The 26,101-nt window shown below is 37.5% G+C and overlaps 1 long non-coding RNA gene across 1 annotated transcript in view; it reads right to left on the bottom strand.

The window, feature by feature from the left end:
* The window catches only part of LOC122810077, a 269,661-nt gene that overhangs the window by 83,956 nt on the left and 159,604 nt on the right, over window positions 1-26,101 (bottom strand). Inside the window, exon 2 of the long non-coding RNA XR_006366046.1 lies at window positions 17,334-17,393. This is a non-coding gene — a long non-coding RNA (uncharacterized LOC122810077). The remainder of the gene's footprint in view (window positions 1-17,333; window positions 17,394-26,101) is intronic.

Genomic DNA, 26,101 nt, shown 5'->3' with positions numbered 1-26,101 from the left:
TGATGTAATTAATAGTAATTAGCCACTTTTGGCGCCTTTTTTTGTATATAAACCGTTGATTTCTTTTCTTTTTTGTTCTGATGAAGCTTGCCTTTTGCAAGTGAAAGCGCTAAACCTTTGTCATTAAATGAAGTTTGGAGTTTCGTTTGCCTTTTGAAACTATTTTGTGTTTTGCTTGGTTTAAGCTGTTGGCTGAGAGCGGAGGCAGTACGCGTGTTGTGTCAGCTGCCACTTGTACATTCATTTAGATATTCACAGCTCGCATTTGTTACGTTGTCGACATGGATTCCTCTCCCAGCTACATCAGCGACTCCTCACCCGACTATAGTAAGGAACTTCACCATTTACGCACAGAAGTTGCTTCCTTACGCGGGGAGGTAGCCAAGGTTTTGGAACTCTTTGGTAACATAGCTGCTTACCAACGGAATTTGTTACCAACTTCTAATTTGTTACATCCTGACTCTATATCGGCAAATGATCTGGATTTGCCGAGACGGTCGCAGGATGATGACTCACGTACCAGCTTAGTAGTTGCGGATAAGGTGGAAGTATTATCCACATTTTCACTTGAAATACCTAATGGCCAAGGTTCAGGACATTGTCTGCGAGGTGGAATTGATCTGCCTGAGTCCGCGCTTCAAGCGGACAACATTAGGAACGATGAATGTGACTTCACATTCGATTTTTCTTTCAGTAATTTTGCGGATGAAGCTAGACGCACTGGCGCTAGACCTAAACAAGTTTTACCATCACGTTCTTATGCTGCCTCGGCCCGTAACTCTAACCATCTCAAAGGTACTAATTTTTCTAATGCAGCTTCTAAACTTGATATCGAGTCTGCAGACAAATGTAATGTTTTAAAGAATTTTATTGAACATGACTGTAACTTTGACTGTGCGGCAGATATTAGGATTAATGAAGGCACAAGAACAGCCAAAAGTACTTTAAGGGACTACATTTACAATTTTGGCAAGAAATTAAACAGCATTAATGCATTAAAATTGGATAATGCCTATCTTAACCAATGTTTAACTGCTAAAATAGTGCCTATGGGACTTCGATTTTTAAAATGCCTTTGGGCATTGATGTCACTATTGATGTGGAAAATTATTTTAATGCTTTATTTGATTCATTCGGTTTTGAATATATGAAAAGTTAATTAAATATAATGATGTTAAACTTTGTAAATATATCACTGAGATTGAATTGCTCAACAACACTATTGTACATGACCTAGCCTTTCAGCAGTGGGAAAAACTTTTTTTCAAACAATTCTCTATAGCTGAGGACAGGGCTAGGAAAGCTTTTGAGCGTAAAACAAAGAAATTTCAGAGGGATAAAGAACAATATAGTAGACGAGTATGTTATAAATGGATTAGTTTTAAGTCAGATGATAAATTTGATTCAGAGAATAGAGACTCTGAATATGACAGCACAAACTTACATACTAAACAGGATTTTCACCCCCTCCCAAGGAAGGGTTATCAAAGGACCTGGAAAAATGGAGGAAAATGGAGGGAAAAATACTAAGTGATGTAGAATCCTTTAATAGTACTGATGTATGTTCGAGTTCTACTTCAAACATTATTGTCACGGACAACATTATTAGTGAATGTAACAATTTTAAGATTTATAATTATAGTAACATTCATCTTAATTCTGCCCATTTTAGTTTGTTGTCTAAAGGGCTGAAATTTATACCTACTCCATCCTTTCAGGTAGTGAACACCATTTTGACCTTAAGAAATATATTAGAAAATTAAATCTATCTGTTATGTTTGATAAGGTTGACAATAGGGAACAGGACAAGGCCAGCAAGCTTGAGAAAGAAAAGTCTGTTTATGCCTAATAGCAACCCAGTTATATCCACATTCGAAAATATGGTTACCAAAGATATATATAAATTCAATAATAAAAATAAAAGGAAAAACTAGCTCAGAGTTGTTCCAATTTAACTAAGGAGGAAGCTAGTATACTTAATGATCTATGCATGGACCGCAGCTACAGGATAATGAAGCCTGACAAGGGGGGTGGTATCGTGATCTACGATTCTACGATATATAGTTCGAAGATTCACAACATATTACATTCATCTGGTAACTATGAACTTTCGTCACTGAGCAATTAAATATTTCATATAGAAGAATTGACACGTTCCTCGAGGACTACAGGTTAGAACAAAGAATTACTGAGGAACAATATGAGTATATGAAGGTGGATTTCCCAATTATGGCTACCATAGTGGGGATCCCTAAAGTTCATAAAGATCATTTGGACCCCCCTTTCAGACCCATCATCTCTGGTAGCAAGGCCAAGACGTTTCCTATAGGTACATTTATAGACACCACCCTTAAATTCATTTATGACAAGGTTAGGCACCTAGTCAAAGACTCATGGGAATTCTTACGTAATTTCCCCATTAATACAGCTGAGGACAATTTAATATTCAGTTCAGTCGACGTTATCGACTTATTCAGTTGTATACCAATAGAGGAAGGACTGGAGGCCTTTTCCAGGAGCCTAAGGAAATATACCTGTTTTAGTTGGGACAAAATCACCCTTCTGGTAGATTTAATGAGTATCGTCTTAGAAAATAATTTTATATTTTACGAAGGAGAAATATTTAGACAGATCAGTGGTGTGGCTATGGGCGCTGCATGCGCCCCAATTTTTGCAAACTTAGTCATGTTGGACTGGGAAGAGAACTATATTTTCAATAGCCCCCACTTTGATAAGGTAGTGTACTTCTCCCGGTTCTTAGACGACATTTATATTCTCTGGAAGGGTGACACTACCACATTTGAGAGTTTTATGTATACCTTAAACTCTAGTAGTGAGTTTTTAAAATTCACTTCCACATACAACAACAAAGGTGTACCCTATTTAGATACCCTAGTTTCCAAGGACATAAATGGTTTCAAATCCACTATCTATAGGAAGATGACGTTCTCTAACTCATATTTAGATTTCAACAGCTGCCACCCCTATAAATTGAAAAGAAACATCTTTAAAGGCCAATGTATTCGGGCCATAAGAATGACCTCTAATTTTGAAGATTTAGTTAAAGAACTGAGTTTTATATCTGATTTATTCAAGGAAAGAGGTTATGATAAGTTAATGTTGAATGATATCATCAAATATGTCTTGGGACAATGTGAACAGAGATATTTACCTTTATTGGGGACAGCGAACATTTCAACAATAAGTGCTGAAACTGAAGATAAGAGTAGCGCTGTTTTTAACAGCAGTAAGCGTCAAGATGTTACCTCTTTGAACTGCACTCAATCTTACTGTAATGCTCTTATCATTGAATATGGTCCATGTAGTCAGATGATTAGAAATATTGTGGTCAATAATTGGTACATCTTAACATCTGCAAAAGATATAATTGACAGCGGAGGGTCTCAACCACACTTTGTATTTAAAATGGGCAAAAATTTAAAACACATTTTGGAAAGGAAATTGTTACCATCTATTCAGAATGAAATTAGTACCTCCAAATGTGGAACATGTCATCAGTGCCCTTATATTTTTGAGCTTAATACAATACGTCTCAATAATACAAGTCATACTAGGTTACATCTAATCAAAGGAAATTGCAGGTCTACCATGTTGGTATACATTGCAATATGTATGTCATGTCAGTATTTCTAACATTGGAAAAACTGAGAGACAGCTCAGACAAAGAATTTACACCCATTTGTACTCTATAAGGAAGAAGGATACTAAAAATGCCTTATTTAGACACATTACAAAATTTGGCTGTGATCATAATTTCAAGTTTGGGATTTTGGAACTAGTTAAGAGCAACCCCAGAGGTGGTAATATTAAGAATCACCTCTTATATCGTGAACTATGGTGGCAAGTATACACAGATGCCACTACAGCACCTGGTTTAAATGACTACATCTCAATTAAACCTCTACTTTCTATGGATTGATTTTACTATTTCAGTGTGTATATTTACATTTTTATGTAGTATTAGTATGTTGTGATTTATGTAGGGACTTTTAAGGTCTATTCTAATACACCATACACATCATTATATTTACATATATACTTTCAATGGATATGTAATATTTTTTAAAAGACTAAGAATTTTTAAAAGAATTACAATTTTTTAATGATGTAATTAATAGTAATTAGCCACTTTTGGCGCCTTTTTTTGTATATAAACCGTTGATTTCTTTTCTTTTTTGTTCTGATGAAGCTTGCCTTTTGCAAGTGAAAGCGCTAAACCTTTGTCATTAAATGAAGTTTGGAGTTTCGTTTGTCTTTTAAAACTATTTTGTGTTTTGCTTGGTTTAAGCTGTTGGCTGAGAGCGGAGGCAGTAAGCGTGTTGTGTCAGCTGCCACTTGTACATTCATATATATATATATATATATATATATATATATATATATATATATATATATATATATATATATATATATATATATATGGATCTACTTGAGATTACCAAAATCTCAGTAGACCGACATTCAAATCACCGAGTCCTAAACACCGACATTTCAAACACCTGACACCTCACATACCCGACACACGGAACACCGACACATCAAAATCTTGACTAACCTCACCATATTTAACAAAAAAAAAAAAAAAAAACCATGCAAAATAAAACTACCTACTTCCCCTCAGCCACACCCTACCCACCAACCTAGACCCTTAGCAGTTACTGCTAAATATTCATGACGGTCTCCATAGCACCAACATGAATATTCATAACAAACATGAAAAATCAAAAAACCTTCACTACAAACTTTCACTTTTAATGTTTTTTGCAGGGAGGGGCTGTGCCACCCAAACCCCCTGCTACTTAAAGAAACCAACTCTGAGATCGCACTAAAGTGTGCACAAGAGCAGATTTCCTGTTCCAATCAGCTTGGACTCTTGGTCATTTGAACGTCGGTATTGTGAAGTTTTGCTGTGCTTTTTGGCTCGGTGATGTGAATGTTGGTCTACTGAGATTTTGGTAATCTCAAGAAGACCGTATATATATATATATATATATATATATATATATATATATATATATATATAAAATAAAACACATGGAGTACTAACTACTAATATGTCTCTCTTTTTCTCTCTATAGATATAGAGATAGATTGATGGGATACTGTGCACACTAATGCAATAATATCCATAATTATGTATCACTTTCCTGTCTGTATATCTGAATATACATATATATATTTATATATATATATATATATATATATATATATAAATATATATATATATATATATATATATATATATATATGAATATACACACACACACACACACACACACACACACACACACACACACACACACACACACACACACATATGAACCTGATAAGGTGCACAGCAATGTGATTATTTCTTCCTCTCTCTCTCTCTCTCTATATATATATATATATATATATATATATATATATATATATATACATACATATATATATATATATATATATATATATATATATATTGGAAAGGAATAATGTTAGACATCAAGCTATGCAATGTAAAGCAATTTATTCTACACCCTAGAATGTAAAATGCAATACCTTCTAAAAGACACATCATGCAGTATTTCAGTCTTTCATACAAAGTATACAGTACCTGGTCCTAAAGACATGGCTTAAAACTCAGCGCTAGGAAATACATAATAGTACCTTTTGGAGAGTCAGCCCTCCTAAGAAATTACTTCATCTTAAGAGTAGAACTAGTAGTCAGGGATTTGGTTCTTATGTAGATTGTAACCTGGCTTTCAACAAACATGGGTCTAAGGTAGTAAGTAAATCATTCTCTGTTGTTCAACTTATAAACAAGGGCATGACATCTAGGTTCAAGGAATTCATTGTTTCACTGTATTTGGCTCTTATCAGGCCCACCACTGAGTACAACACTGCCTTCAGTATGAAATTGGCCAGGCACATGCAACAACTGGAATGTTCATGAGGTCCTTCACACAAAGAATATAGGATGTAAACAGCATGTCGTATGCTGTTACTATCACTGTACTAATTTCCTAAAGACACTTGAGAGGTGTTCTATGCCTGGCATGCAATACATCCCTGGATCCCACTCTGATGGCCCTTTGGAATATCCGCCATACAAATAGTATCAGATTTACTCGATCATGGGATTTAAACTTTGCATGTGACATAAATAGGATACATTGGATGTACAGGTATGACTTCTAAGGCATATTAAGTTGCAGGATACAGTTGGGATACTTGGCTAGGCTTATAAAGGTCTCTGTGGTCTTCAGCCTGGTACACACCTATGAACCTATGAACATAGGTGACTACTCTTTCTACCTCTCTTATCTTACTTGTTTAGACATAAGTCACTACCTCTGAGCTGCTGCTGACTCCAAGTTCTTATTTACTTGGCCAACATAAATGTTTCTTTTAAAATTTAACTTTATCAGTAGCAATTATATTTTCCAGTCCCTAATCACCACCACCCACAAACTACTGATTCAACTATTAAATGTAGGAGAATATTAGACCATCACACTGCTCAAAGGCTGTTTTAGAATAACATAACTCCAAATTTGAATTATTAAATTAGCCTGGGAGTATTTCTTGCATCAACTCTATTCTTCTTCCTACAACTAGGTGCACATCATTCACCGCAAGAAATGTCTTCATCACCAAATTTTAAACTGCTGTACTCCTTTTACATCTCCACTTCAGCTCTAATTTATAAAAGCTCCCGATAGCTTTAAATTAAATTTCTAGATTTGTCCTGCTAGCAAATAACAGACTGCTTCACTGTGATTTACTTAAAGGCTACCACTGCTTACCAGTACAAAGCAGAGCGATAATTCTGCTCTCAGCACCCTTACTTTAAAAATTACTGTCTTAGTTTACTGCTTATAATTGTAATTCAGCCATTCTGCACAAACCAACTTCCAATCTAAGAGGTAATCAGAATAACAGTATTAGAGTCAGACTTAAGAAGACAGTATTGGAAAAAGTGTTCTATAAACTTAACCCAGAAACACGGAATCATCTCCTCACTGAACTCAAATCACAGGATTAACTCAATGACTTCAAAATCAGATTAAAAGGCACCTCCTGCAGGCTGAATTTGCAATGCTTTAGAGATGCAGGGTAATTCTGTTAATCACTTATTCTTACAGAAAAGAATATAGCAATTAGTAACTTACCAACTGATTTTATATATGATACTGGCAAACTCTCTGACTGCTAAGACAAGACAAAGAAAGCTTACAAAGCTGCAAGTAACATTATCTATCTATCTATCTATCTATCTATCTATCTATCTATCTATCTGTCTGTCTATCTATCTATCTATCTATCTATCTATCTATCTATCTATCTATCTATCTATCTATCTATCTATCTATCTATCTGTCTGTCTGTCTATCTATAAAATGTAAATGTCTATTGACCATTAGTAGTGCTAGTTTTTTAGTCATGGTTATGTAATAGTGCATTGTTCTTCTCTATATGCGTATGTGTTGTGTATTACCATTTATTGTACTATGTAAGAGTACTTTCCAATGAGCCTGGGTCATGGCTGGAAAGGGTCCATAGACAAGTCCACCCACCTAGTTACCAAATTGTAAAATAAAAATTTAAATTACATCAGCTCATAATCCTTCTCCAGAAAAAGAATGCCATCCTTAACTCAACTCTCTATATACTACTGGAACTCAGTTTTTAATTGTCAAAGTATGACTATGGATTTATCAGTTTTTATCATACTCAAAGTTAGGGTGGAAGGACAATTGTACCTATTTTCAAGTACTAGATACACTAGATCTATATACAATGTTGACCTAAAACCCAGATGGGAACCTGAAGGAAAGACTGCATAAATGGAAAGATGTTGTCTGTCCCCTTCTAAGACAACAGGTCCTGAATACAGGAAGGACATGAAGAATTCAACTTCATTTGACTCAGTCTGACCATATCAACTAAAAGCAACAATTTCTTCTTTCCAAAGTGCAGACATTCTGTTTTGAAACTAATAGTATTCCAGAGGGTGTAAGAGAAAAGTATATTACAAATTTCGCACTTGTCCTTGGTTAAATGACAGGCATATAGTGGACATTATTTATGTTTCAGCCTATCCTCACATTTCTAGTAAGATCACATCCATAGATGAGTGTAGTAAATGTTCTAAACAATGCCTTTCTTTCCTTGTTTTCCCATCTCCCCTGTTATACTAGAAGGCCAGGATTAGAACAGGATGAATTCTGCTAGTTAAGCTCTAGCAGTACTATGGATTAGGTTGTTTATGCCTGACACACTGAAACCCAATCAGTGAGGTCTGCAAGACCAGTCAGGAAACCTGCAGAACAATTTATGTGAGGGTCTGAGTCCCTGGAATCCCCTAACTTACACATTTAACTCTAAGGGGATCATATATCAAAGAGATATTATATTAGTTTCAGTGGATTTTGCATGTGATTTTGCAGTATTGATTAAATAGGCTTTAGTAAAATGGTTATTAAGATGCTGAAGAAATACCCTCTGCTAGTCTTCATACTGAATCCCTCCAGCCACCTTCTTCAAATTGTGTTCCAGATATATTACACTTACTTTTTCAACACCATACTTATCTCTAAAACAGTCTGGTCATTTGGAAAATTGGCCACTGTTATTGCACTGGCCACACCACAACATGCTAGTACCATGTCAGAACAATATAGCTCTGCCCTCCCCCCGAAAAAAAGACTCTACAGAAATTAATTTCTGCATAAATTCTTGCTAAATGCTTTACAGATCTCTGCTAATGTCTTAACAACTGAACAAATAGCTGGCTGTCCAACTGTTCAATGATTCTTTAGCTAATCAGAATGGCATTCTTGTCAATCAGTGGTTGTGCCATCACTGCTTCTCTTCCTGTCCATTAACGGGTTCAGCTTTGATATTAAAGGGACCTCAGCTATTTAGGGACCAATGACGACATAATTAAGATATTGGCATCATGACTGTAGAACCCCCCCCCCCCCAACTACCTACCTACAATAATAAAAAACAAAAAAGTTAACACAAATAAAATAAAAGCTATGCTATGATTTCTTACTATATTGGATTAACCATGCTTCATGCATGAAGTGTTCCTGTTTTCAGGTGCTTTGATATACTCACTGCTTCCCTATCTGCCTTATGGTGCATCATTTACCATGTAATAAAACTCTAATCTTAAGAGTTTTTAGAATATGTATGTATGTGCTATTCCCTCAAAGGCCTGTATAGCTACTGGTAAAAATACCCCCACCCCATAGCCAAAAATGGCCTTTGTCTCTCTGTCTCTTTCTCTGTCTTAAGACTTTAACAGCAGTGCTAATCTACTACAAAGTGCCCCTGGTAAAATGGGTCACTTTATTTTTGTCCTTTAATTGTGAGAATTATTGTGTTGCTTGTTTGGACTTTCCATGATGCTGTTATTCACTGTATAGTCATGTCTTGAACCACCTGCTCCACTCTACTAATGTCTTCTAACCCAAACTCTAATTCTGCCGTACCCCAAACCTAATGTGCAGCTTAATTTACAAAAGCTCTTTCTAAAGCATTACCATTACCCAAGTCATCTCAGATACTCCCACACACATAGACATTAAATCTTTCCCCTTACAAAACTCTTCTCTGACTCACTCGCAGACACACACACACACACACACACACACACACACACACACACACACACACACACACACACACACACACACACACACACACACACACACACACACACACACACACACACACACACACACACACACACACACACACACACACACACACACACACACGCACGCACGCACACACACACACACACACACACACACACACTAAATTTAGCCCCTTACCTAACCCTTACCCTATCCCTAAAAGAGTCACATCTGCACACCTTTCCCCTTACTTAACCCTTACCTTAACCATTAAGGTTTTAACACTCACAGGTACACACACTAAATCTATTCCCTTATGTAACACATGTAGGTGTGTGTGTTTGTGTAGAAGAATAGTACAATTTCCACTTACTCGCAACTACTTAGAAAAAATACACTAAGAAGTCCTGACTGAAATTTGTGCGTTTCTCATAAAATAATCTTGATTTATGCATATCATGATACTTCTTTTCATCCTTTATACATGAGTACAAAATTGTTACCTCTTTCAGTAATTTATGTATGTCTTATCCTCTAAACACTTTACCACTTCTGTTACCTTTCCCTTTGCCATTTGTCGTGTCATGAAATTTTCTCTTTCTTCCCCTGTGTTTGGGCACCAACCCTACACAGAATCCTTCATCAGTAGGCAGGATATGCCCATTTGATATATATATATATATATATATATATATATATATATTTGTAATTGTGTCCACTGATTTGTTTCGTGTTTCTGCACTATCTCACCAGTGTCCACTTCTTGTACCCTACTTCTCTGACTGACATCACTCAGCAGGTATTCCATCATGAAATCCGTACAACCCAAGAAAAGTGCCTCGGCTTTAGTTACTGATCTTCTGACCAACTTATCACTGTGTCTTCCTCAACATCATTTACTTAGTGCCATTATGGCATTCTTACTCTCATTTCACTAGTCTTATCTTATCCTCATCCCCTTAAACTTCACAACCAGAATCCTCTTGAGGACTGAATGAATGTAACTTTATAGACGTATGTGTATAATACATCCTGTGGGTTCCATTTGTAAAGTTGCAGCACTGACACGCTATAGCTCAACTGTTAACAATGCACTCCTGAATGTGTCAACCTTCAAATGAGACGTTAAACTGAGGTCCCATCTGCTTCACTTGGGGGTAGTTCAGGTGAATGTAAAAGATCATACAGCAGCTATTGAAAGAGTAGTGGAAGTTCAACAATACCCTGGCTAAACTTTTACTAATTGTATAACTACCATCTTGAATCTCCCCTGAAAAGAAGCTATTAGATTAGTGGGACTTACCCAGTTAAAAACAGAAAAATAAAAGAAATAAAATTAATAAATTAATAGGTCATAGAAGTGGATAAGACTGGGCTAAGCTAACTTGCTGGTCACAACCCCCCCCCTGCACTGGCTTAGTAATAACCTGCTAATCCTAACCCTGCCCCTAATCCTAACATGCACCTTAATTAAAAAAAAACTTCCCACAACACTTCAGTTATACTAGACAGGTTGAGCACTCACCAAATAGGAACACACACACACACACACACACACACACACACACACACACACACACACACACACACACACACACACATGATAACTCACCTACGTACATACATAGAGCCATACAGCCCACTTTCCTGTTTCCAAAAAAAAAACACCCAACAAAACATCCAGAAATTGTAGTTTATTGGCTGTTTGGCAGTTTTTCCATCTCTTTCAATTTACTGGTTTAAAAGCCCACGTTTGCGCTTGTTTCCCATCTTTTCTGTAACTAGTCTAGTCCAGATACAGATTTGCTGTATCCAGGACTGTTTGTAAGCTTCTGAGCCCCCCATGCTTTTCTATGTTGGAGGGAAGCCTTCTAGCTTATCAGTGGGAGTGGTAAGCACTAGGTAGCCTATCTACCACAAGAGTGGTTTCTGGCCCAGAAATTGTAGTTTATTGGCCGTTTGGGCAGTTTTTCCATCTCTTTCAACCTTCTTGTTTAAAAGCCCATGTTTGCACTTGTTTCCCACCTTTCCTGTAACTAGTCTAGTCCATATATAGATTTGTTGTATCCAGGACTGTTTCTAAGCTTCTGAGCCCCCCCCCCCCCAAGCCTTTCTGTGTTGGAGGGAAGCTTTCTAGCTTATCAGTGGGAGTGGTAAGCACTAGGTAGCCTATCAACCACAAGATCCAGGTACAGATTCTTAGTTTTAGCACTTGAATTTGCTTATTCGTGCTCAGCATTTGTTCAGAACTTCTTGTTAGCACTAAATAAGCTACAAATTACTACAGCACTCAACTGTCCTCTTTACCTAGAGACAAACAGCTCTTATACTCACTTTCCTCACTTGTCTAGAGAAAAGTAGTTTTTTATTCAGGCATGTCCAAGGGTCAGCTCCTAGTGTTCTCCCCTGTCTGTCTACTGAATCTGGGCATCTTGAGGCAATGTAGCAATTGTCTCATGTACACAGACAACCCTCTCCTCCTACCACCTAACACCATAACCTGTGAGAGATGCACTTATCTAGCCAAACTGGAGGTAAAGCTCTCTCCAACCAAGACTGAACTTGATAGTCAAGAGGAGAAGGTAAACACTTGCATCACACCACACTCATCACGCAGTCCTACTAAACCTACACCACCAAAATCCACACATAGAAACACAAAAACATTTGCAGAGGCTCTCAATAATAATCTTCTCAAGCAACAGAGACCTCCAAAACAGAAACACAAGCAACCTCCACCCCGCAACACAACACAAATGACACATAGCCCACAGACTCAGTGTGCCAATAAACCACAGCCCATAAGGCAAACCAATGTACCCAACACATTAGTCATAGGTGACTCTATAGTCAGGCACACTGATGTCCCACTCACCAGGCTAAACAAGGAGAAGGTTACTGTCAGCTGCCTGTCAGGTACCAGGATCCACTACATAACCCACGCACTCAGGTCACTCCACAACAAGTACAAATAAATTGTCCATGTTGGTGTGAATGACTTCAGATGTACCTCCCTGGACTATATGAAAAGAGACATGGAAGAGCTCTCCAATCTCATAGCCCAGGCAGGTATGACCCTAGCCCTGAGTAACATCCTGCCATTGCCCAGAATGTTACCGCAGTACAAGACAATATGATTGACTTCAACAATTGGCTAAGCTTCTGGTGTCATACTATGGGGATCCAGTATCTGTCTGCCTGGGACAACATGTCAACAGACCACGATGCTTTGCCAGAGATAGCCTGCACTTGTCGCCCTTGAGATTCTGGATACTGGCTAAGGCTCTTGCTGCCCCTATAGTGCCTTTTTTAGGCAAGGTTCAAATGACAAATTCACCACTGTAACAGGAACAGGCAAGTAAAAACTGAGGGTAATGCTACTCAATGCTAGAAGTCTAAATCTCAAAATGCACACATTCGGGGCACTCCCTAAAATGGAGAACATCGATATCTGTGCAGTGACTGAGACCTGGTTCAAGGCTCTAAAGAGCACCCCTGCAATACCAGGCTATAACTCATGCCACACTTTTCGGCCATCTAACCTGGACCAGAACACCAAAGGCGGAAGTGTGTTCATATTCATTAAGGATATCCATACCTCCAGGCTAGTTGTGCAGAATAATGCATCTGAAGTTATCCAAGTGCAACTAACTCTGGGCAAAACTGCAATCCAAACTGTAGCTTGCTACAGATCCTTCAGAATGACCCAGGATTCCCACTCCTCTTTTCTTGATATACTGCAAAATATTAGGGCTCAACCAAACAGCCTAATAATGGGTGATTTCAACTAACCCACCATTAACTGGGGAAACTACTCATGTACCAACTCCTTCACTCAATGCTTTCTGGAATTCATAAATTCCAATGTCCTGGATCAATTTATCCACACCCCACCCACGGCAACAATATCATAGACCTAGTCATTACCAACATGAGTGACTGGTGTTTCACATGTGAAATCAACTCCTCGTTGGTCAGATCCGACCATAAGCTAATCACCCTAGATATCTGCATCCTGCCCCCACCCACCATTAAGGAAACCACAGTAAAAAATTTCTACAAAGCCAACTTCATGCTTCTTAAGACAGAAGTGGTGAACTTCATGACACCCATGCAGATGGACAATACAGTTACGACTGCTGAATCCTACACAAATGCATTCTATAAGCACTTACATGAGTGCATGGATCTTGCTATCCCAAACAGAACCAAGACTCTGTCCTCCAAAAATAGGAAGCCAATCTGGTGGTCCCCTGCCATAAACAAACTCTACAACAGAAGTAAGAAACTGTTGCAAAAAAGAGTAACATCCCATTAGTGGAGGATCTCCCTGGTCAGCCTCAGTAAGAAGTTGAGATCCCTTATAAGATCCTCCAAAGCTAGCTACAAAAACAAAATCACCACTGATTCTAAGGGCAACCACAAAGCATTCTATAGCTATGTCAAGAATCTCAATGGCAACACCCAGATCTGCTCTGAGTTACAGCACAACAGAACAAAAATTACAGAACCAACTGATATTGCCATCATCCTGGCAGATAGGTTCATTGCTAACTTTACCTCCCTCTCGCCCCCTAAAAGGCCATATCTATCCATGAAGAATGCAGAGTCCCTGTAATCACATCTATGCAGGTAAAAGCTGCACTCTCTAAAACCAAAATCACAGCATCCATGGGACTGGACAACATCCCAGGCTGCTTTACACGAACTTCAGAATGAACTGATTTCCCACCAAAGCACCATGTTCAGTCATTGTCTCACGTCAGGCTTTGTGCCCACTGAATGGCACACAGCAACAGTTATCCCACTCCACAAAGGGGGAGCCACCACTGATCCTGGAAACTATCGCCCTATTAGCCTGACGAGCCTGGTCTGCAAGGCCATGGAACATATCATCATGGAACTCATAAACAAAGACATTGGTAACCTCCAAACTCTGGACCCCACCCAGTTTGGGTTTGTGAAAGGCACATCATGCCTTCTGAACTGATTGACTTCTTTGAGGCAGTCACCAAAGCAGTAGACGAGGGTAAGATGGTTCACACAGCCTATCTTGACCTCGCAAAGGCTTTCAACACCATCCCCCATTCTGGAATTATAGCTAAACTCACCAAACTAGGTATAAATCCCTACGTCACAAGATGGGTTGCCAACTGGCTCACTGACAGAACCCACACACTGTAAAAGTTGCAGACTCCAAATATGACTTCAAACCAGTGACAAGTGGAGTACCACAGGGTTTAGTCCTGGGACCTCTCCTTTTTGGTATCTACTTCTCTGAAGTACAAGCTAATACCGAAGGCCTTTGGCTAACGACATTCGCAAATAACTGCAAACTAGTAGCCATAGTCGAGTCCCTAAATGATGTGGATATCCTACAGAAGGGCTTCACTGAGACAGATGCCTGGTGTCAGAGGCATGGCCTCAAGCTCAATGCCAAAAAGTGCATTGTCATCCCCTTTGGTAAAAATTCTGTACCCATGAACTACCACATAAACAGCACTAATTAATGCCGAATGTGTGATAAGAGACCTTGGGGCCCAGGTGGACAGTAGTCTCTCCTTTGATAATCACATCACCATAGTAGTCAGGAAATCCTTCTACTTGGCACACGTCATCACAAAAGGGTTCTCATCCAGGAAAAAAGAGGTCATTGTTCTCCTATACTTGGCACTCATTAGACCCATTATAGAGTACAACACCCCTTTTGGAATGTACCTCACAAGACATCTGCAGCAGCTGGAAAGGCCACAGAAGTACCTCACAAAGTGGATCATTGGCCTCAAACAGATGCCCTACACTGACCGTCTCAAAAACTCCAGCTTTACTCCATAGCATATCGCCTACTTCGAGGAGATCTCTGCCTAACATATAAAGCTATGTTAAACCCAGAGCTGTTGGACACCTAAAGAAATCCCAATCCCTCTGAGCTACATGCTCTAGGGACCTAAACCATGTCACCACAATAAAGAGGACATGCTGGAGGGATAGATTCCTGTTCCAGAGACTTCCTATACTCTGGAACAAGCTACCCATCTATGTCAAGCAAAGTTCCTCATTAGCACTCTTCAAGAAAAATCTTGATGAGAGGATGGGAAATAGGACATACACCCCGGGGATCACTTCTGTGGCTCTGCTTGACAGAGGCACAAGAAATTAACTTTCTTGGGGGTATAAGCCAGGGAACCTTGTTGGCTAGGCTTACTTAGGCCCTTGGGCCGATAGCCTAGTACCTACCTATGAACCTATGAACCTATGAACCTAAGACATTTGACCAAACAATCCCACACTTCCAGGTGATAACAAACAGTAGACCATACATATGGCATTTATTTATATATATATATATATATATATATATATATATATATATATATATATATACATATTAGCCTGAATATAATCATAAAGACTTAAAAAGTAAAAAAAAGTCATAGACATTCAGAAGCCATGTAGCTGAAACACTTGATGTCCTTAAGTGGTCATTTGCATATATCCCATGGGCCTCCACCACAGTGAAAACTCTAGCTTGGCTAGGTTTTTCTTGCAGTTTTTTACTGAATGGTTTGTCTGTGTATCCTTTTTACCCTTTGGTTTATTTATATTATGTGTGTTCCTCGGTGAAATGTACATGCATTCTTTGGGTTCCATCTATCTTCCATGATTTACTCTGGACAATCTTACTTACACACTTCTATTTAGTAGATCACTGGCATGCAGAGAACTGATTTTATTTCACTCAGGCCTAAAACACCTTTTTTGTGTACTTCCAGTTTACACCATGCTATCTTATGGCATCCAGAACTTTTTGGGGGTCTGGCTTCTTTAACTAAGTGACTTAAGAATGATGCTTTTTGCCGAGAGGATGTGCCCCTCTGTCTCCTTTGTATGACAGCTCTGCTCTCATGTCTCTACTACATTTGATTAATAATTTCCCAGATAAAACATAAATATATGTGTATAATTAGTGTGGAATGATTAAGGGTCTACAGTTAAAATATGCAGGGAAACATTTTATGACAACTAGAATTTAAATAAAGATTAAAGGCTAGAAGTATCAGCCTGCTGCAACTTCTATCAGCCACATATTCAGAGTATTTAAGTATGAATGAAGGTTTTATGACAATTACAATTTTAGTAAATAAATTATTCAACTGTATTTGAAAAAATAAAAAAATTTTGAGAAAAAAAAGAATTTTAGTAAATAAAGACAGTCTGCTGCAACTTTTATTAGCCACATATTCTATGTATTTAATTATGAATGAAGGTAGTGCAGTTGGCAACAGGTTATTGCATCTTGCTAACAAGATGTTGATTCTTTCAAGAAAACTATGCCACATTCATAAAGAATAAATTATAGTTCTAACTCGCTGTATATATCTAACTGATTGGTTACGAATTTGGAGTGCTCTATATCATGTTCTGCTCCTCACTTGATTAATTCATTAATAAAGCACTAATGGCAGAAGTAATTCTGAGCAATAGAATTACACAAAAATGACTACTGCTTAATATTAAGATTCTTTGTGAAGTATACCACACTGAAAAATGATAATATGTGCATATGGTAGATTCAGTTTGGTTCTCTTCAGTTCCTTGTGTTGTTACAGTTCATTAGAGTGTTAAAATATTTACAGTAAATAAATCATAAAACATTTGTAAATTTTGTTAAGCTGAACATACCTCTTAGGCTTCTTGGGTGTTTACGTGCAGTCTTGAATTTAAAGATCTTTTCAGATTTCCCTAAAAGAAAGAAAGACATTCCTCTATCAAATAGGGTTGATTCACTCTATAGCATTTGAGAACATTTGCAATCATTATGTTTTGCAGTATGAACATAGATTTTCATATTTATGATGCAGCCATATGAATATCGATATAGACAACTAAAAGCAAGTTCAAAATTTTAGTTTAAAACTTTACAGAATTTAAATGCTGAGCCTATCTAGAAACTGAATGCCATAGTCATTTTATCTGTGTATTGAAAGGGAAGGCATGCTACTTTGTACTACAGATTCAAGAAGTGAAGCAATGTGAAACAATGAATAATGCAGACAAAGATTTACTGTTTCATCACCTCCACTATATTTTGTCACTGTGATTTTCTAAAAAAAAATGTACCTGCTTTAAACTATTTCAGTGTTATAGCACCCAGTATTTTTATTAGCATTTGTCCTGACCAAATACATAACATTTTGTTTCATCAAAATTTCCATTTTCAGAATAATGTATATCCAAAATAGAATTAAAGAAAGAAAATGTTAATCAGAGATGAGCACTATTTACCCTTCTAAATAAAAGCAGAGCTCATTGCCCTGTATGTTCTTGAACTAATGTCATCTGGTTCCCCACTTATTGAACATCCCTTTTTAGTTTAATGCGCCACATGAAACTTAATCTAGCCAATTGACTCTAACAGTACTGTGCTAATCTGCTTTCTTCCAAGCAGGCCTAAGAAAGCTCGCAAGCACAGAATTTTAAATAAATAACAGCATTTATAAGTGATAAGCTGTTACACAGATTACTTTCATTATTATAACTTAGTAGTGTTCTGTACAGTTGGAGAAAATTAATTTTCACACATAGGGTTGTTTTAGTAAACAGAATGACATACTGCAGGTAAGAAATTTTATAACCTTGCTAATTAAATGTTTACTAAAAACAATTAAATCATTCACTAGTTTGAAGTTATATTGTATATGCAATATTTATTAGGCTGTTTTCTAAATATAGTAAAGAGATGTAGCATTCTTCATAAATAATAATAAAAATAACAAATTTGCTGTCTATTCAAATTGGGTCTATATCATATGAGCAAATCACACAAATTGCGAACGCTCATAATATTGAACGTACCGGACCTCAAATTTCCTATTGTGGGGGGCTGTGCCCTACCACACCCCCCACTAAATATATATTCCAACTCTGAGATCGCACTGCAGTGAGGAAAGTTCAAATATCCCATTTTTTACTGTACCACGATCTCAGAAAAAGCACTTTGAGGTCCAGTACTTTCGATATTATGAGCATTCGCAATTTGTGCGATTCGCTCATATGATATAGACCCTTCAAATCAATAAAACATAGATTTATTTATATTTATATTTTGAAAATCATCCCTTAAAAGCTGCATGCCATAATTGACATTTTGAACTGACTTGTGGTACTAAATAAAATTTGGAATACTACGCTGAATACAATTATAAGTACAATGAGGGGGATGCATTTTTTGTAGTAACAATGGACCCAAAAATGCATTAGGATACCTGGTTGCATACTGCAAACATGGCCAAGAAGTAGTCAGTTTTAGTGTATGATGCACCACTATTACTATCCAAAACTAGTAGTCAGGCTTGATTTGAACCTTTCTGATGTCAGGAAGGTGCTCAACAGTTGTTATACATCGCTTCCTTCTTAGTGCTGTTAAGCACAGTGCTGAGAGGTCACAGAAGATGAGTGGTGAGAATCTCTTAAAAGAATTTAAACATTATTTTAAAGTCTGAACAAAGTGTTTACCAGCTTGGTCATTCTCTGTGTGGGAGTGTTTAGTGTGTTACAGCTTTCTAAGCTGGAAAATACTTATATTTGTTTCTTCTTTTTTTCTATTCCCAACCTTTGTAGCATATAAAAACCAGTAATGCCCCATGCACTGCAAATAAGTATAATCAGGTTTTTCATCTTTTGAGCTTCATTCTCAATGTAAATTTTTGACATCTATATCTCATACACATAAGTAACATCCTTGTTATGACTGGAGACCCAGTAAGAATCTTCAGTTTCTTCAATATGCTTAACTTGCTTCAAGGTTGTGGTCTCTTTTTCCAAGCTGCTTCTGCATGAGTATATGAATATCTGTCTGTTTTATGTTAAACCATGTCTCTTTGGTTTCTTTGCCACTTACTGCCTTGCAAAGCTTGAAAGGAGAGGCTAGTTGAAGCATACACTTCTCCATGCTTTCTTTTTTTCTTTAGAACCTGTTTCATACTATTCAAGGACACAAATAAACACAACCTGTCTTGGGAAATAATGGACATAGGGTAGATAACCAGATCTGAAGAGGACACCAGTCTGTTATAGATTTTTACACATATACTTATTTATACATTATATGCACACCTGTGGACAATTTGTAGACGTGTTTACCTAATAGCAGTTATTTGGCATATGGGAGGAAACAGGAGTATTGGATGAAAACCTGATTTATAAAAGTATGATACATATATTCTGCACAGAAAAGGCTCTATGCCAGGAAAACAAAAACTAAGCATATGAGATCTGCATGGCATAGACTAAACTAGGGGTCGCCACAGTGGAACTCCAGTCTGCTAATGATTGGCAGTGAATTTTGACGGTGTTGAGTTGCCAGTCCGGTGCCCAACCTTTGAGGAAGGAACACCCACACACGCTCACACCAACCTGCATGTCTTTAAATTCACTCGACCGCAGGGAGGACATGCAGACTTCATGCAGAAGGTGCTCCAGTCAAGAATCAAACCGGTGTGTGGCATAGACTGATGGTTGAATATCTAATACAGCATGCACACAGTGACTGAAACTGCGTTTATTGACCTGGGTATGAGGGTAGACCCAGCTTTTTGCTTTATCTGATCATATCAATTAATTGGTCAGTGATAATTATAAAACTATTGGTTGCATAAAAAAGAATTATAAAGTCTAGGAAATCAGAAATGATGAAACCATTGTTTGTTAAGTTACATTGGACCCAAACTATTGAATAATAATAATAATAATCTGGAAACCTTATAAGAAAACTAGCATAAACAAACTAGAAAAAGAACAGTGGAAATACATCAAAGACATCCTGCATGTGAAAGTTTAAATTATTATCAATGCTTAAAATATCTGAAGTTGTACAGTGTCTCATAATGATTATTTAAGAGGAGACCTAATTCAGGTATATATGCAGTTAGAGACAACTACCTTTGGAAATGTTTGGGGATCTCAAACAATAATAGAGAATCATCAGACAACCAGTGCAAGAGTTTATAGGAATGGTAGCTGTACTCATTTGTTTTCTGAGACAGTAGCTGATGTGTAGAATAGAATACCAAATTAGATTAAAGCTATTGCTAGTTGAGATGCTTTTAAAAACAGTGTAGAAACATTGCAGGGACAACTATTTTGTTTATTGGCATAAGAGAAGGGAATTATTGCCGATGCCTGAATTATTTACATGCATGTATGTATTAATGCATTAAACTCTCACAGAATTAAACTGATATTAACATAAACTACTTCATTGGGGAATGATTCAGTGTGTGTGTGTGTGTGTGTGTGTGTGTGTGTGTGTGTGTGTGTGTGTGTGTGTGTATGTATGTTGGGGAGGGGTGATAAACTTAAACTTTGTGTGAAAGTGTTCATAGCTAGTTTTAGGCACCTGCAAACCCTGCACTCACTTGGGGGGTTCCCAGCTGCAGCAGGGTAGTCTACTTTGATATTTTGTTATATGTTTGTAAAAAATAAAAATAAAAAACTGATAGAGCAATCGTGTACACATATTAAGTCAGGTGGGTTATAATAACTCTGGTTGGATGAAGAATGTTAAGGGTAAGTTCTGTCACTGCTTCTCCTTTAATATTCAATGAGATCACTGTTTGCTGCCAAAGATGTAATTATGAGGACATGATTTTTTTAAAGTAGCAGGCTTAATGATTTCATTTTACACTGACATGACCCACTTGACTTAACTAAATCCTGCTGGTGGGGACTTTCTCCACTAAAACTAATGTATACACCTTAACACCACAATCTAGTTTCCCTCTTTGGAACAAGGAAAAAACTAACAAAAACAGCATCTTTTGGTCCACTCTTTGCATGATTTTAAAGACACCATTATTCAGGTTTATACATTTATTTTCCTGAATTCCAAATTGACTTTCAATTTTACAAAATGGAAAAAAAGTTAGGTGCTAACCCTGTCTGCTAATTATGACTAAGGGCCTATTTTATTTAAAATGATTGGCGATCACTTGAGAACAGTAATTCTGCTTGGGGCCCCAATGACTATTAAGCCTAGTGATTCTGTTAATCTTGCTAAGGCCATTTGATTTATTTTTTACTTTAGTGGGGCCACTGAACCAACTCTGCTTGGACCTCTTAGATGTTGTTAATCAAGCTGGGTCACCCAATTTAAGATCATTGTATTAAGATTTTAACCTTGCTAATCTTACTGGACTCCCAAATCCCCCATTAATCCTGGTGGGTACACATTGATTTTGTTAATTCAGCTTTGTCATTTCTTAGAGGGTGTGGCCTGACTTCTTTACTCATGCTATACCTTTGCTGATCCCATTAATTCTGTTGTTGTCCCATAATTTGGTAGGGGTTCCCAAATACTATAAAGTTGACCAGCTTTCCACTCATAAACTAGAACACATTATTGTTAAACAGCACTAACAAAGTTTTTTTTTTCTTCATAGAAACAACCACAGTGGATTTAGTTAGCTACAATACTGTTGCTTTATTTTGTCTGTACGAATAAGGAAACAAGCCTTTAGCTTAAAGAAATAGTAATGTTTGATACGTGAAAATGTTTTATTGCTTTGTATGGCATTAAACTAAGACAAGTTTATGGTTACTATCAATGTGCTATCCTCTTTTATTATATTTTGATTACTGAGTGCACTTTATATTTTTTGGGGAAGGATAAGTAATGCTTGATGTACTAGTTTGCTGTATTTTTTTGTCTAACAATAAAAGCTGATGTTACTATTACTGTACTATCAAACCTATCAAAATGTTCACTATTGTGTTTATAGTAATTTTTCTTACTTACATTTAGTGGGGACATATACGAGGAAGAATCTTATGTATCAGTTGATAAACCATCCTTAGCTTGTAAACAAATTAATCCATGACTGTTTTTTGGCCATGATGGATAGGTCGGTCAGAATGGGAACAATTGTGTAACCGCTGATAGCATGAATAGTGTTTTAAGAATACCATGGGACTGATCAAGTGGACCTTATTACCAGCTATATGTATAAATGAGGGTAGAGTAATAGTGCCTTTTGTGTAGCTGGCTACCTTGGTGCTGCAGGTAAGTTAGTAACAAAAGAGCGTAACCACATTTCAGTTTGTGTGCTAATTTGCCAAACAAATCAACCTGTATGTGAGTCATCTAACACAAGTAAACGAGTATGTAAACTGTATAAACTAGTATAGTGAGAAAGAGGAAGAAGGAGGTCAAATGAGGTAAAAAAAGAACAGTGGTGATGGAGAGGGTGGTGGTAATGGAGTGCTTGGATAACCAGTAGATGGTAGCTGCAGATATGGTGTTTGGGTGAGGGTACAGGATACTCTGGCAGCACAGTCACTGCTGTAGGTGCTAAGGACTTAAGCTTGCTGGGGGCTCCCAAAATGTGAACACTGACCCTGAGAATGGTTAATATCCTTCCTCCAATCTCAGCTATTGAATTACTGAACACATTTAAGCTTTTTTTACCCTCTGTACCAAAATATAATACAATAATGGATAAGTTTAACTTTAATTTTGATGCAAAAGCCAGTCTTACCTTGCAACCTACTCTTAAGCAATACACCTTCATTTAGATAGCATATGGTGCAATAGGTCACTGCTCACTAGTAATACCTCTTAGACCAGAGATGTACTAAAGATGAGGACTATACTAATGGTCTACAGCAGTATCTAAGGAAAAATTGTCGAAACTATCTGTCTGGCTATGGCTTACAATTGCTTGGTAGTGTGCAGTGCTGCACAATGCCCAAACATGCAGAAACCAATTCAAATATGGGGTTTAAGTACCAGAAGTAAGTACGAGAAGCTAAAAAAAAAAAACTTTAAAAAACTCAAAAGAGCCAATGATAGTGCTTACTCCAAGGCCTAGACCAAACATCCTTCACCAGGCAGGTTCCAATCAGTGCACTTCTTGACAAGGGGGCAGAAGGGCTCCTTCCAATCAAAGATGGCTTAGAAATGTATATATATAAAGAGGATTGGGCAAAGGTGAAGCTAAACAAAACTACTGCTTTAAAAGGAGGACAAAGGTGAAAAAATTATACCAAGTGGGTGGTAGGCAGCAATAAAATGATGCACAGTCTGCTAACATGTAATAGTATAGGGATGTTATAACAGTAATAGACAACATTGAGCTGAATACTACTATACAATATATATTCTAACTTCATTGGCATAACTAATGGAACAAGCTTATTTTGCAGTATAATACGGGTCTATATTAGAACATCGAAGTTTCAAAAGCCCGAGTGACCAAAGGCAACCATGGGTAAATCCAGCATTCCCCACATCCAGCCGTAGGTTATTGTTATTATACAATGACATTATTTAAGAAAAAATATACTTACTTTTCTTAAATAATGTCATTGTATAATGACTCCGTGCTACCCTTCTACAGGTATCCTGGGTAATTTCTGATGTACTGCACATGCATAAGGGTCATGTTCCCATGCTTACACAGTGCATCCATGCTGTGCAGAGGTAGCAATGAAGAAAGGAAGATCTCCGTTGCTTTTTAAGTGTCTCACTATGTTAAACGAGTTTAACATAGTGAAATATCTTTAAAAAAAGCAACTGAGAAAGCAAAATCTCTGTTGCTTTTTTTTAAGTTATCTCGCTATGTTAAATGAGTTTAATATAGTGAGATATCTTTAAAAAAAGAAACAGAGAAATAAAGATCTCGGTTGCTTTTTTTAAGCTATCTTGCTATGTTAAACGATGTTAGACTCGTTTAACATAGCGAGATTAAAGCAACAGAGATCTTCCTTTCCCCATTGCTACCTCTGGACAAGAAAAAAAAAAAAATCAGGGGATATACTAACGGAAAAAATCTGGGCAACCGGGCCTTTTTCCGTTAGTATATTCTCAGATTTACAATGGGCACGCTGGTTGTGCTGGTCAATCAGCTTGCTCGTTTTTGAATGTTTAGGGTCAGACATTGTATAAGTAATGTTTTATCATACTGTCATGAGCACAGAAGTAGCAGGAAAGTGACTGGCTTGCATCTGTATCTTTATATTTCATAGTGATTGGCAGGGATTGGATATCTGACCAAAAATCCAACACTTCACTATTTAGTTCTTATTTGCCTATCATGTATATTTGTGCAGTAAACAACAGAGATGTAATATTATGGAAAAGCAATTTCCTCCTTGTATGAGATTTATTTCACTATACCATACCTGATATATTTAAAAAAAAGAATTAAAAGACACTAGTTTGTGAATTTCTTAAGAATAACACTAGTGTTTCTTATAATATTTTATTCATCATTGTAACTAGAATAAAAACAAATATTTTTTTACATGAGTTGCACATATCACTCAATCACCCTTCAACATATGAATTTTGAGAAGGTGCATTAAAAAATAGTATTTGTGGGAGACTGGATGGACACTTGTTTTTCTTCTGAAAAATTCCAAGCCTCATTAAACAAAGGTAATAAAAATATTATGTAAGCGGGCTGCCCAACTCATGATTTGCATAGTGTTTGACTGATCTGTGAAATTCAGTTTGGTCATTGGTAATATAGGTTCATAGGTTCATAGGTTCATACTAGGCTATCTGCCCGAGGGCATTTACAAGCCTAGCCCATCGTTTTGTGGCTTAGGCCACCCCTTTAGTATGGGGAACTATACCCATTATTTTTCTGTGCCTCTGTCGAGCAGTGACACTGAGGTAATCCCTGGGGTATATCTGCGATCTCCCATCCATTGGTCAAGATTTCTCTTGAACAAGGCCAGCGAGGTGCTCTGCCTCACATGTACCGGGATTTTGTTCCACAGCATAGGGAGTCTTTGGGTGATGAATCTATCCCTCCAGCACGTCCTATTAATAGCCGTGTCAAGGTTTAAGTCTCCGCCCTTGTGGCTCTGATGGATCTAGATTTTTGAGGTGAAGCATATTCATCAAATCTGAGTTTGACATGGCCTTGTATGTTAGGCAAAGGTCACCTCTGAGCAAGCGGTAGCGACTGAATAGAGCTGGAGTTCTTTCAGTCGGGCAGCATAGGACAGATTTTGAGACCCTTTATCCTTTTGGTGAGGAACTTTTGTGGCCTCTCCAGCTGCTGCAAGTGTCGGGTCAGATACATTCCGAATGGGGCATTGTACTCAATCATTGGTCTGATGAGTGATGAGTAAAGGGAGACTATGACCTCCCTTGATCTAGATGAGAATCCCTTCATGATAAGGTGGGCAATGTAGAAGGTCTTCCTAACTACTTTAGCTACATGGGTGTCGAATGACAGACTACTATCAACCTGGGTCCCCAGGTCCCTGATAACTTCTTCTGTGCTCAGTGGATTGCCACCTATTTGGTAGCTAGGGGTAACCTTGTTTTTCCCGAAGGGTATGACTATGCATTTTTGGCATTTAACTTTAGGCCGTGGCTCTGGCACCAGTTATCCGTTTCTGTGAGACCCTTCTGAAGGATATCTGTGTCAGATGTGTTT

This window comes from Protopterus annectens, chromosome 8.part1, assembly GCF_019279795.1.
Source record: "Protopterus annectens isolate FY-2018-M chromosome 8.part1, PAN1.0, whole genome shotgun sequence".
Lineage (NCBI taxonomy): Eukaryota > Metazoa > Chordata > Ceratodontiformes > Protopteridae > Protopterus > Protopterus annectens.
The sequence above is the reverse complement of the archived record's forward strand: the minus strand, read 5'-3'. Positions and strand labels throughout refer to the sequence as shown.